At 44.5% G+C, this 13,662-nt stretch overlaps 1 pseudogene; it reads left to right on the forward strand.

Annotated features, from left to right (window-relative positions):
* LOC132650921 (grainyhead-like protein 2 homolog) overlaps positions 1 to 13,662 on the forward strand; it is a 76,861-nt pseudogene that overhangs the window by 42,805 nt on the left and 20,394 nt on the right.

Consider the following 13,662-nt stretch of genomic DNA (forward strand, 5'->3'; position numbering starts at 1 on the left):
AACACAACAAACTAACCAGGGCAATATTCAGCATGATGAGTGTTTTTCACATGACACTAATACTTAAAAAGAACACAAAATTTGACAATGAAAAAATAATTTGTATAATTTGGGATGTGTCTTGAGTGAACTATAATTTATAGGGGTAGATAATACATATTTGTATGGAATACTGAATTACACATAGCTTCCAACACATGGCAAAGTGCTCTGTATGCATCTAAGAAAAAATGTTGCCATTTCCCACTCCAAACTTGAAGTTGGTTTGAGCAAGGTGTTATTGGGGGCATTTAGAATTGATTTCTCTTTGTTTAAACACAAAGGCTCTACAAAAATCTGGGTTATTTTGATGAGTTTTTTTGTAGCCGGTGTATCTATATTTCTCTATGTTGTCCCTCTTGCTGTGGATTTCCATGACCTGTAAGTATCAATGACACCTCAAAATTTAATGTAAAATAGCATAAGAACTGCTAGTTCTTTGGTAGTTTTTGGTATGAAAGGTGCATTGTGATTGTCTGAGTCTCATCTATGGAAAACAGCAGTGGCCCATCCTTCAAGAACTCCCTCCAAAGCCATGGTGCTCTTGCTGAACCCAAGTCCCCACTGTATCCTAGTCTTGTCTGGCTTTCTGCTCTGAGTCAGTAAGACCAGTAAGAGTCAGTGTGACCAAAAGTGTATTTGGTTTGTCTGAAGGGTGCAGGTTACTGGGTGCTTTATGTGGTGTGTGTCACTGTTTCCTAAACAGACTGTTAACATGGACCTAGGAAGCAGGTTTGGCTTGGTGTCCTGTGAATGTCACCTGTGTAGGGCATTGTGAATTCATGGTCTACTTGAATTCTGCTGAAGCCAGAATGGAGGAAGCTGTGCTGGATGCCTTTCTGGGATCAGGAGAGGAAAATAGGTTAAGAAATGGCCCAAAAGAAATATGAACAGCAAATGATGCTGACACCAGGGGCAGCTGATCAGGTAGTGGAGCAGGAGAAGGCCTTGAATTTGGCTAATAAGAAGTCAAATTACAAAGAACAGGAGCACAGAAGTGAGTGAATGCATGTTTCTCCTACGTGGTAGAGTGAGCACCATCTCCAAGCATACAGGGAAATACGATAATTTCATGTGCAGAGTGATCCCACATCTTTGTGTGGCTACAAAAACGCCCCCTTTATTTCTTCCTGTGATGATTTTTTGAAAAAATTCATAACCATAGGCAGAGGAAAACTTGCCCTGGGAAGTGGCACTTGCCTGAAAGCTGTCTGTGCCTAGGAGCGGACGCCATGGGCCAGTGCTTAGGCTGTTCTATTAATAGCACTGAGCTACCCAGCAGGTGACACTGGGCCAGAGAACTCAGCCTGTTCTTTCCCCATGGATTCAAAAGCCAAGTTCATGGAGTAGGCATGAGACAGGAAGAGGCAGCAATCCGATGAGCTGGCCTTACAGGTCAGAATGTAGCATGAAGATCTGTGAGTGTTCTCATTTCGCTGAGGCAGGAGGCTTCCTGGCTTCCTCTTCCCATCTTCACGCTGTGTGTGAGAGAGAGAAAGAAAATGAGAATATTCTTTTATGCTCTGAAAACATACCTTGCTTGGTCTCTGTTTTCCCCATCAGGGAGCAGAAAGAAAAATCCGAGATGAAGAGAGAAAGCAGAATAGGAAGAAAGGGAAGGGCCAGGCCTCCCAAACCCAGTGCAACAACTGTAAGTCAACCCCTCCCCAATGCTGATGGTAGCCAGCAGGGTCCTTTGAAGAGACAGAAGAAGCTGGCTACAGGGGAAGGTACGAAGGCTCCAGGTGTGGCCTGCTTTGCCCCTACAGTGCAGACAGGGGCAGCGTTGATATGGAAAGCAAACAGAAGTCCTCCGCGGTACACACAGGACAGCTGGAAGTGGAGGAGCCTTCCACCCTCATTGTACTTCCCAGAATCCCATGCTCTTTTTGTTTATTTGGGCCTGGGGAAGGGCATTTGAAGCATAATCTAGGCTGCTGGGAAAGCTTTGGGGGAGGATCATGGACTTGGCTGACAGTGTTCATGTGTGCATAGCCCTGTTCTGTGGTTGTTGTGGTTTCGTGCAGCCTCTGACGGGAAGCTGGCTGCCATACCTTTACAGAAGAAAAGTGACATCACGTACTTCAAAACCATGCCTGACCTGCACTCGCAGCCCGTGCTCTTCATACCAGATGTTCACTTTGCCAACCTGCAGAGGACTGGACAGGTACTACTTTTGCTCACAGCCTCCTACTGCCCTCCTCAGGGTGTGCTGGTGTGTACGCAGAACAGGCCACAAAAATAAACTCAAGCAGCAGGGGAATGGCAACACAAAAAGTAGGTTTTTACAGAAAACATTGTCTTGGGAGGAAAGACTGGCATGCTAAGGCAAAGAAAGGTGTGAGCTGTTATTAGAACATTGTTGACAACAGGACAGGAGAAAGCTCCTCATCTGCCTGTTCAAGTTGTGGTGTCTGTGAAGCAGACTCCGTCAGTGCACATATCGCCACCTAGTGGTGAGAGGTAAAACTGTTTCATACATTTCATACATACATTTGCCCAGAGGAGAGAAATTAAGATCTTGTCAACAATTTTTTCCTTAGCAAATTAGTAGTTCTCATTGAGTGGATAAATCATTAGTCATCTGAAGGAAAAAGAGTGTTAGATCTTCCTTCAAAAACACAATAGCCAAGTCCTATGGTTATATCTACAAATGAAATGAAGGATTGGAAATCAAATAAATATTCAATAATTAAATCATTATGACAGCTTAGTTTTGTGGAAGATTATGCAGACACTGAAATTTCATGATGAAAACTATGCATCCACAGGAGAATTAATTATGATTTTGTTCAATAAAAACTAAAAGTAGGGTACTGGTGTGCTGGGTCTAGCACTCCAGTGCTGACGGAGCTGAACTGGACCTTGCTCACGGTTTTTCCTGTGCTAACTGAAGACCGGTCCTCTATAAGGGAAGGTTTCCAGAGTTCTCAGGTGATGCTGATGTTATTTCCTTTACTCTTTAAGGTTACTTCTCCCAAGGGAGAAATGAAAACTGGAGAAGAAAGAGAAGATGTTTCTTAGCATCAGCCCGAGTTTGTTTTGGCCATACTAATTGGGACTTTAATTTTGCCTCGTTTTGTTTTCTTTTGAATCCAGAATCCTTAGCTGAAAGGATTGTTTTGAGAAATAGGAGCATTATGACAAACTCAAGTCCCCTCGCATTCTAAGTGCTGGGACTTGACATCAGCCTGATTTCTCAATCTTGCAGCTTCTCCTTTTTCTGGAGAATGTTTTATATAGTGACAAGGCAGCTGTACAACCAGAGGATCATGGTGTGTGGGGGGGGGTTGCATGTGTGCATATGCATGAGTGTGTGTGTTTATTTGTTTCTCGGTTCATGATATAATATGATAATAAATATATTCATACTTTTTGCATGGAGTACATTTCTACTAAAATTCATTTTAACATTTCTATCTTGTCTTATTACATAGGAACCAATATATAAGAGGAAAGAATATGAATATTGTATCTTGTCCAGAAAAGACAGCCAGCAAGGCTGTGTGTGTGAGAGAGAGATGGTTGCCTGCATGTGCCACCACTGTCTGGCACTGTCTGCAGGATGCTTCAGTTTCTCTAATTCTGATTGTGCTTGCCACTGCTCGTTCCTAATGACACTTGTCCTTGGAGATCTTCCTTTTGCCACGTGACCTTTAGAGCATGAAGAGAGTTAATGAATGAAAAACTGAAATAAAAAGAGGAGGATGTGGCTACCCTTAAAGTGTGGAGATTTTTATTGTATATGTAAAGGACAAAGCAGGCAGAGGGAGGAGTCCAGGCTGAACACGGCCAGCTGACTAAACGGGTGAGGAGAGAGAAGTAAGAGAGAAGCCAAGAGCTGCCACCAGGTTCAAGAGGCAAAGAAAGCCAAAATGGCTGAGTTACATGCTGTTGGAACAGGAAGTCCAGCCAAGAGAGGAGTGTAGAGGAGGGGTTGGGGTGAGGTATGCTGAGAGGAGCCACAAGTCCTGAGGGATGCTGGCCCTATTTGATATGTGAAATAGGCATCCCAGTTAAATATTTGTCCACCAGTTTCTTTGCTGACAGTTTACCCTTACATTTCTGTGGTGATGGGAAACCAGGGTAAGCCCGCTTTGATGAACAAACACGCGGGAGCCAGCACAGCCTTTCTAAAGAATGTGTTTAGATCTTACCAACAGATTTTCTTATTGTCAGGAGCAGCATTTGGCAGAGAGCCAGAGTAACCTGATCAGATCAGACCAGCTTAAGCTAGAAATAGTCACATTTCTGAATTTACTTTATAAAATCTAACACACACACCATTGCTAATCAAATGTATCTTTTTTCCTCTTCACAGATAGTTTGTACAGTCAGACAACTCATTCAGATTTCTGTTTTATGCTGTCTGACATGAGCCTCTTGTTTTCCCCACAGGTGTATTACAACACAGATGACGAACGAGAAGGGTAAGAGCAGTCCTTCATTCTAAGCACATAATGTTTGTTTGTGGGGTGGCAATGCACCTTCCCAGCCTGGGCCGCCCTGGGCAGGAGATGGGACCTTCCCGTGTGCTGTGACCTAGAATGGAGAGAGGGGCAACAGGTGGTCACCTTTTCCTGCAAGCCCATCTTCTGTACCTTCCCTTTCTCCCTGTGATCTGCCTTTGACTAAATGGTAATTTTGCAAATGTGGCCCATCCCTTCTAGTGCACTGTTTGTTGAAATCTTTCTGATAGCTCTTGCTTCCCATCGTTTCATCTCAGCACAAGATCTGGTTGAGAGTGTAAAAGCCTTTCCTGCTTTCAAAACTGCCCGAGACACAAACAGCTCCTGAAGCCTTACTCAAGGTGTTGAATGGGGCCTGAGTAGGTTGAGAACCTGTTCACTGCCCTGTGGGTTTGGGGTAGGAAGTTGTCTTCTGTATCTTCCAGATGTGTCTCTCTGGCCCCATCTTTGCAGAGAATATATGCCCACCTATAAATGTTTAGGGGCAGCTAAATCTTCAGTGTAGTTTCTTTCCTTAACTCATTTTATATACTCAGAAGCTTGCAGGTATGAAAGAGCTGTTTTAAGGTCACGAGATGACTCTTCTAGGACACAGTAACGTTGGTAGCACATTCTCACAGGGTAGGTGTTGAGCTAGCTGCCTTCTATTTGAATATTGCCAGTGACGAATGTTCTCTGCATATGAGGAAGCTCATTATATTATTTCTAAGAGCTGGGTGGTTTCAGCTTTTAGAGTTTAAAGGAGGAAAACTGTACTTTGGCTTATTCTTTTGGAACAACATAGGGCAGAGGCAGGGGCAGACGCCAGAGCTGTTCCTCTGTGGCCTCTGCCAGTTAGAGAATGTCATTTAGGCTTCCAGTCTCTTGAATGACACTGCCTATGTTTAGTATGATCTTCTCTGGTTAATTAATTCTTTTTGGAAACATCCTGACAAACATACCCAAGAGTGTGTTTTACAAATCTTCTTAGGGTCTCTCATTTCATATTGGTTAACAGTTGAGATTATCATAGCACGTTCTCTCTGATAACAGTGTTCAACTTCTGTCCATTCACTCCTGCTCTGCTCTCTGGATAAGCCTTTTCCACCCTCAACATTCAAACTTCTGTTCTTTCCTGAAACTGTTCTTAGTTACAATATAATTTTATCTTTTAATATCTTAATTTCTCTCATGGGAGACTACTAAATTTATACAACAACAGCAAAAAAAAAGAGCATTTTGCCTCTGTGTGGGTTTGTGTACCAGTTACATGCCTATTGCCCATGAAGGCCAGAAAATGGCATTGAATCCCTGGAACTGGAGTTACAGGTGATTATGAACTGTGCTATGGATGCTGGGAATTAAACCCAGGTCCTCTGGAAGAGCAGCCAGTGCTTTTAACCTCATAGTTCTCCAGCCTGACCACTAAGTTGGTTTTGTTTTGTTTTTATTTGCTTTTGTTTTCTGAATACATGTGTTTAGAACCTCCTGAATTGCAGATTATGTTGGGAACTCTCTTATAAGCTCAATGCTATATTTTTCTCTTAAAGCAGGCTAAAACCACATTCATTCCTTAATACGTATTTTATGCTTATTGTTTGCATTAGTTGTGTATACCTAACATCCCAAGATAAATTTCCTACAAACCATAGTCAAACTTTTCCATTCCTATGTAAGACACTTCATAATTGGTGAAGGAAGTATAGCTGATATTGCTGGCTTTATTCCTGAAGCAGAAGTTTTCAAGTGACAGACCAAGGGCCAGATCTTCTTTTGGTGGTGGTGGGGGTGGGCAGGGTCTCAGTCTGTAGCCCTAGCTGCCTGGAACACAGCATGTAGGCCAGGCTGGCCTTGAGCTCACAGAGATCTTCCTCCTGAGTGCTGGGATTAAAGGTGTGTACGCCACACAGCCTCAATCACCCATTTTGAATGGTCTACAGACTACGATAGTTTCAATAGTTTAAAAACCTCCAGTGAAGACTGGCATTACATGATCGGTGATATGAAGTACACCTGAGCCTCTGCAAGGAATGTTTTTCTGGAACACAGCTGTATTAGTTCCTTCATGTGTTCTCTATGGTTTCTTTGGTGATACAGCAGCAGAATTGAGTGTTACAGTAAGAATCTGAAAAACCTTTGCTGCTGGGCCCTTTTCAGACAAACTTTGCCACCTTCTGTCTCAGAGGAAGACACTCTCAAAGGAATTAAATTAAATAACCCTCAGGCTGCTTAGGACTGGAACTTGTCCAGGACCAAATCTCTAAAATCAGTTGTAAATCCTTTAAGTATTGATTAGAAAGACAAGCATAGTGGCTCATGCCTTTAGTCCCAGAAATCAGGGATCTGAGGCAGGAGGATCAAACGTTTTGGCTAGCCCAGTCTGTCTAGAAAATAAAAACTCCCATTTCAAAAACAGAAATGGGTAGTTTGTTCTTTTTATCCTGGGACAGAAATAATCAGATTTCAGTTGGTTGGAACAAACAAGTGATTAGATCTATGAATTCTAATCTTTAAATCACATATTTTATAAAGAGACAGCATGGCGTCATGAAAAGAATGTTGGCTTGAGCTCAGGAAGCCAAGTCCACCCTCTGGACTGTTGTTTATCCACATGAAGCCTCATCCAGCCTTCCTGTCCCTAACCTCCATGTCCTCAGGTCTATACTGAGGGTGCTGTAGAAGGCTCTCTCTCTTACATCCCCAGCATTTGGCATTTTGCTTAGTGGTATTCCTGAGATAAAGTTCACAGGGAGTGTTATAAAGGGGAACTTTAGGAGAGTGTGAAGTGATTGTGCAGACCCATCAGCCTGTCTTTTGCAAGCTAAGTGGCCAGTGACCTACCTGTAACTCCACTGGTCTCTCCATAAGAATTGCCTGTGTTGTTGCGTAGTCATCCATTCCAAGGACAGCCATGTCCTGTACTTCCATACATCTCTGATTGAGCAATGTGGACAGGTTAGTGCCTCTGTGTTAATGCATGCTGGGTCCTTGGCTATTGCTATATGTTAAAGTAATAGCACTCCCTGGATACCTTGGCTAGGTTCTGAATGCTTTTATGTGTATTCTTTTCATAATAGGAAATCTGGGAGATTTCCTGTTATCTCCCAGATTTCCTATTATCTGCCATTAACAGTGAGGAAAAAGGCCTTGAGAAATTTGGAAACTTCTTCAAAGTTGTCTAGCTGGTACATGATAGAAGCACAGGTTGAGCCAGTGCTTACCCATAATTCCCAGCACTCACCAATGTGCCTCCATTGCCCTGTTTCCTCAATTCTAGACCCATGGCTGAGGGGAAGGCACAGGGGTGGGGGCTGGGCATATCCTATTGTGTAAGCTTTCTGGTCTTTACCAAGGCCTAACCTTGTTTCATCTCATGAGCTCTCCTGGCAGGGCAGACAGATCTCTGAGCTCTGAGGACACCGTGTGTGCTCATCTAGCCCTGAGGAGGTACTGACTTCAGTGGCATTGTCACAGCAGCCATCAGGACGATGGATCAGGCCAAGCTTGTGATTTTGAGTTAGCTTCACTGTTTGCGGTAGTTAAAGAGGCTGGAGAATACCCCGCAGAGCGTGTCTGTGCCTTGTGCTCTCCAGAAGTTTCACCACAAGTCCTGGTAGCTTTGTAGCTCTTGCATCAGACCTAACATTTCTCAGGATTTTTTGGATGAATCTTAATATTGTTTGTTGCTTCCAAGGGTCTTGTTTTCCTTGTGATTAACCCCACAAGCCTATGGCTGAGTGTGCTGCTGGCCCTGGGTTTTTCTAACTGATGGCCTCGTGATGGAGATGATGTCAGGGAAAGCTCTGCTCTGTTGCTCTCTGATCCTTTGCAAATGATTATATAGTGTCACTGAGCTGGGCACAAGAAGGCCTTCGGCCTGCATTCTTCTCATTAGAATGCGGGCAAGTCATAGCTGCCTTGTTTGGTTTTGCTTTGAAAAATAAATGAAACTACTGGATTCATAACATAGAAAACTTACTGACTCCTACTTGGTTTATAGATTTGAAAGTGTTTGGCCTCCCAAGAGAAATGTGGTTTATCTGAGATACTATTTTAATGACAAAGCCTGCTGTGGCTTGGATTAAGTTGTTCTCAAAAGTCAACTGAACTGGAAAAATATAAATGAATTTTGCTTTGTGAAGCAGCTTGACACAGCACGAGAAGGTATCTGATAACATTTCAGGCAATTTACCAGTTATTAACCTAATGGTGCCTGGCTGCTATGTGTATGGATTTTTTTTTTAATCTTCTAGTTCTAAGTTCATGGTCACTAGTTCATGGTCACTACTATTACAGTTCTAAGTTCTTGGTCAGTTCCAAGAGGAGACAGTATCATGCCTGCTTTTATGACAAAGCAGCAAGGGCAAGGCAGAGGCAGCAGTGTCCTAAAAGTTCTTTACTGCCTTCAGGTGAGACCTGAGTCATAGTTTTTTCCTTAGCTGTTTCTACTGTTTGACATAGAGGAAATAAAATAAGATGGCTCTTGATAGGCTATCCTCAAAAGCATCTCAGATGCTTCTTGGGTAGCTCTTTCATGAGATGGTTCCCTTGAAGGTGGCACATGCGAATAGCCTTTTTTCCTATTAGCTGGATCACAGTGTGGAAGGCTGATAACACATTTGAGCATTCTGTCATTGTGGACACAAGGGCTAAGATTGTTCTTATCCAGCTGCCTCAGAGTGCTCGGGACGTAAGTGAGCAAGGTGGAGATGTGTGTTAAGAAACTCAGTTGGCTGATGCTCCCTTTGGAGGTAAATTAAGTACCGTTGGTTTTAGTGATATACGCTTCCAACATGGATAGGAATGTTTTCAGACTGTCCCAGGTAGTGTGCATGTGCTTTTATAAGCTGGGTCCCTACCAACCCGACTTGAGAAGTGTTGAATGGCTCTCTGGTGGCAGGAAGCTCACTCAGGCAGGAGTCACAGTTTTGTGTTACCCGCAGGACTGGGGTTAATTACTGTGTCCATCTCCTATGTGAGACCAGGAGGTAGTGAGCTGTTTGCTCTGGGTGGAAAATCTAGTCTCCTCTGTTCTTGCCCTCAGCCTGTGATCATCGGCATCTTCATTGTCTTCATCTAGCACTTTGGTGGTGCTTCCCCTCAGTCCCCGACACTCATGGAATTCTCCCGGGAGCCTCCTGTAGAGAGCCTCCTGTAAATTTAGCATTTTTATTATTTTTTAAACCATGTGTGCATTGCATGTGGGTATGTACACGCATGTGCAGGTGTTAGTGGAGGTCAGATGCATTGGATCCCTCGGAGCTGGAGGACAGAAAGCTTAGGCCCCTGCCATGGTGCTAGGAACCTAACTCTGGTCCTCTGCAAGAGCAGTGTACAGCCTTTATTGCTGAACCGCCTCCCCAGCCTCCTTTTAAATTGTATTAAAGTAATTAATTTTTATTTGCACATAATATTTGTACTTATTTATCTGGTGTGGTACGATCACTTGACAGTGTAAATAGTGTATACTGATCAATTTGGTGTAATTAATACTTCTAGTTCCTCAAATATTATCATTTCTAAGTCAACAGCCTCCTTTTAGGAGACTGAGGAGCAGGGAAGTTGAGCAACATGCCAAATTTGTACAGTAATAAACTACAAAGCAGGGATTTAAAATCCATCGAGGTGGTCTGACTGCTGAAGTCCTGTCCTAACCATTCTGCTAAGTGATTGCTAGACACTGCCTCATGGGCTAGTCTCCAGAGAAATGATCATTTTCTACAAGTCTGCATCTATGCCTGAGACTAAAGAATTGAAAATCTCCACTTTTCTGATTTCTCTTCTAATTCCCTTAGTCTGTCTGAAAAGCATAAGAACTTTGAAAGCAAATGCAGAACTGACTCCAGAGAGAATGTTCTGGTCTCAGTGGAGTGGGTTGAACCTTCACTGTGGCAACCAGGAAAGGGAGAACTGTAGGAAGCCAGGACAGTCTTCAAGAGAGGTCTGTTGAAGTGGCCTGTGTTGTCTCCTGTCGGGAGCTCACCGTGGATGTGAGAGGCTGCTGCAACTTGGGTGCCATCAGCTTTTCCGTGGCCCTGACCTTCTGAACAGAAAAGGAGAGGCAGGCTCAGCAACCTCCCTTTTGTGGCTCCATCTTTCTCCCTCAGTGTGGATGGTGGTGTAGAGCCTGCAGGGGAGGACAGGTCAGTACCCTCTGATGTATTTAACCATTTCTGCCTGTCTTCTCCAGCAGCAGCGTCCTTGTTAAACGGATGTTCAGGCCCATGGAAGAGGAGTTTGGTCCGATACCGTCTAAGCAGATTAAAGAAGAAAACGTAAAGCGAGGTATCTCTCCTTCCTGTGTGCCACTGGTGTGAAGGTTAGGGAGTGTCTTGTCAAGAACTCACTCCCTGAGACTGAACCATTCCCAATCCTGGTGGGGTTTCCCTCATATGGGAGGTTACAGGCTTTTCCATTACAGGCCTTGGAGGAACGGTTATGTGGCTCCCAACTCCTCCAGCAGGGAAATACATAGTTCAGAGGACATTGGCTCTGTGAGTGCGTCTCATGAACCAGTGATTCAGAGATATTCAATAGATGAAACAATTAACAACAACAGGTTGGGCACGCCCATATGAGATGGTGGCTCCCAGTTCACCATCACTTGTTTTCACCTCCATTCCTTGGTGTCTTTTCCTCCCTGACTTTACTTAGGAATAGGGCAGAGTCATAGGGAAACCAGGAGTCACACTGGTGTGTGGAATTATATTTACAGCCTGGTAGCTGGTCCAATAAACTATTTTTCAAAGCTTGTGAAACTGCCACCAAAATTGCCACTACAAATTGTATTGGCCTATAAGTAAAAGTTAAGGTATGGCTTCTGAAACTTTGAATTCAGACACAGAGGGCGCTGTAACCTACCAGCGGTAAGAACCACCTCCCCGCTACCTCCAAGAGCTTCTCTTTGGAGAAGGATGGAGACATCACTGGGCCCCTTGCTCTGAGCAGGTGCTTGGCTCGGGTATTGAGGGTTAGTGGCAGCTCCTACTTGTCAGAAGTCGCTCAAGAAGAATGGTGACAGTTAACAGCAAAGCCATCATTACAGGTTGTTTTTCCTTTGCAGCCACTTGTCAGGGTAACTGGGTCAGAGTCATTTTGGGGCTCCACAAGAGGCTGCCTGCCTTTGGCTGTGTGATGTCTGGGATGTTCAGTGCTGGTTCCTGTTGTGGTTGGCAGGATTGTTGCCATTGGTACACCCCAGAATAAATCTAATGAAAACTGGCTCTGTGGGCAAGCCCTCTAACGGTCTGGAGCCCAGTATGGCCTCTAGGCTAGCTGTCAGCAAGCCTGACAGGGGAAGGCTGAGACTGCCCCACCTGCTCAACAAAACAGAACAAAATGAAGCACCTGAGCTCTTACCAGCCACCCCTGAGCAACAGGAAAAGCAATGGTTTAAGCTGAGGCTATTTATTAGTAGTGCTAATTTTAATAGAATGTAAGCTCTCTAGGGTCATCCTGATGGAAGTTGCTCTTTCCCTCTCTTTCTGTTGTTGAGAGCTTCAAGAAGTTACAGAATTTCCATCAAGTAATAGCTGCCAGTATGTCTTCCTCTTGGGTTTACTCTTCCTTATCTGGATGTAGCCAGGGTCCGCATTCTAAGTATTTTTCTCACACTGTTCACATTGCCTCCTTTTCTGATAGCCTTTGGGTTCTAGGCAGCTTAACTGACATGGAAGTGATGCAGGATTGCTTCAAGGGACTAAAGTTGTAAACTTGTAGGAAATGCAGTCAGTCTGCATATTTACTCGGCACTTCTGTTTTGATGTTTGATAAAGAAGGCACCAGTGCCCAAGTCTGCCTCTCTCCTTCCTCTGCCTCTCCTCCCGTTACCACAGTCACCACAATCTACCTGAACATTCACAGGCCACAGAAGGGAGTTTGGGCAGAACCCCTGTCAATGTGGCCTTTATATGCACAGCTTTAAGAAAGCCTTTGGGATGGAGGGGGAGGGGAGACATGGAGTTTGGATTTGGCTGATTTCATTTCCCAGTCCTGCCTTTGTTTTTCTGCTGATGGTGATGGTAGCTAGGTGGATTTAAGATGATAGTTGAGATGTAGGCTCACCAGTGTTTTGCTGTTATTGTTTTTGCCTGGGGCAGTTTTCCCTAGTGTGGACAGATGAGGGGTTTCAGCTTTTTCTTCCCTTGGGTGAGAAGTTACGCTGCTGCCAGAGGATAAAAAGAGTAGCCCTCTGGGATGCTGGACTGCACCTGAATGACAGTGGCCAGTTTTTTGTTTGTTTGTTTGGTTGGTTGGTTTGTTTTTGTTTTCTGGGAGCTGACCTTTCAGCATGATTGCTGGAGTGGTGGGCACAGGAGGAGGACTCAGTGGTCAGGGGAAGCAGAAGCAAGGGTGACCATGTTTGTGGGACCCCACAGGTGCATCTTAGCCTCCCGAGGTCCATTTACATTGCTGAGATCGGCAGTGCCTGCCCATCTTAGCCTGCACACTCCCCAGTTCAGAGCTCTTACAGAGAAGTGAAAGGAAAAGCTATGCCCTCGCGGGAGGGCACAGGGACCACACCTACTTCCTGGTTGCTTCTGTAGGTTGAAGACTGAGCCTCTCTGTGTGCTGGGCCTAGATGAAGCCTACCACAAGGACCTTATTTCCCAGAACTGGCAGCAGGCACCTATGTGCTGGATGCTAGTGTCCTACTTCACAGATTATCCAGACAGGGAAAGATTAAGTCATTAGGGTCACAGCAGGGGCTGAGCTGGACTTGCACCCAAATCTGTGATTCTCTGCATCCTAAGTTCTTCCTGGACTGTCCTAGGTGCTACCCTGGTACCCTTCCAAGCCTTGCAGGAGAATGTCTGCCTGACCTGCTCTTCTCCTGGTGTCATTCCTTTCTAGATTTGGTGCTTCTATGCTCTTCACAACTCAGAGATACTTGAGTATCTTAGCCTTCTCCCTCACCTCACCATGGTAGGAGCTGTCTGGAAAGCATCCTCTTTTTGGCTCTTTCTTTATGACTCTCACAATGGTGTCTAGGTCATCTGGTACCTGCCTGTCTCTCCTAATGGACCATAAACTCCCTAAAGGCAGAGAATGGGGTCTATTAGCTCTCTGCCTCAACCTCAGCTCTTGGTATATACAGCCTATGGCACCCAGGAGCCTTCAGTGGTATTCACTGAATGAGCACAGGGAACAGTAGTCATGAGGAGACTGTGTGCCT

Source organism: Meriones unguiculatus (genome assembly GCF_030254825.1).
Source record: "Meriones unguiculatus strain TT.TT164.6M chromosome 13 unlocalized genomic scaffold, Bangor_MerUng_6.1 Chr13_unordered_Scaffold_34, whole genome shotgun sequence".
In the NCBI taxonomy this organism is placed as follows: Eukaryota; Metazoa; Chordata; class Mammalia; order Rodentia; family Muridae; genus Meriones; species Meriones unguiculatus.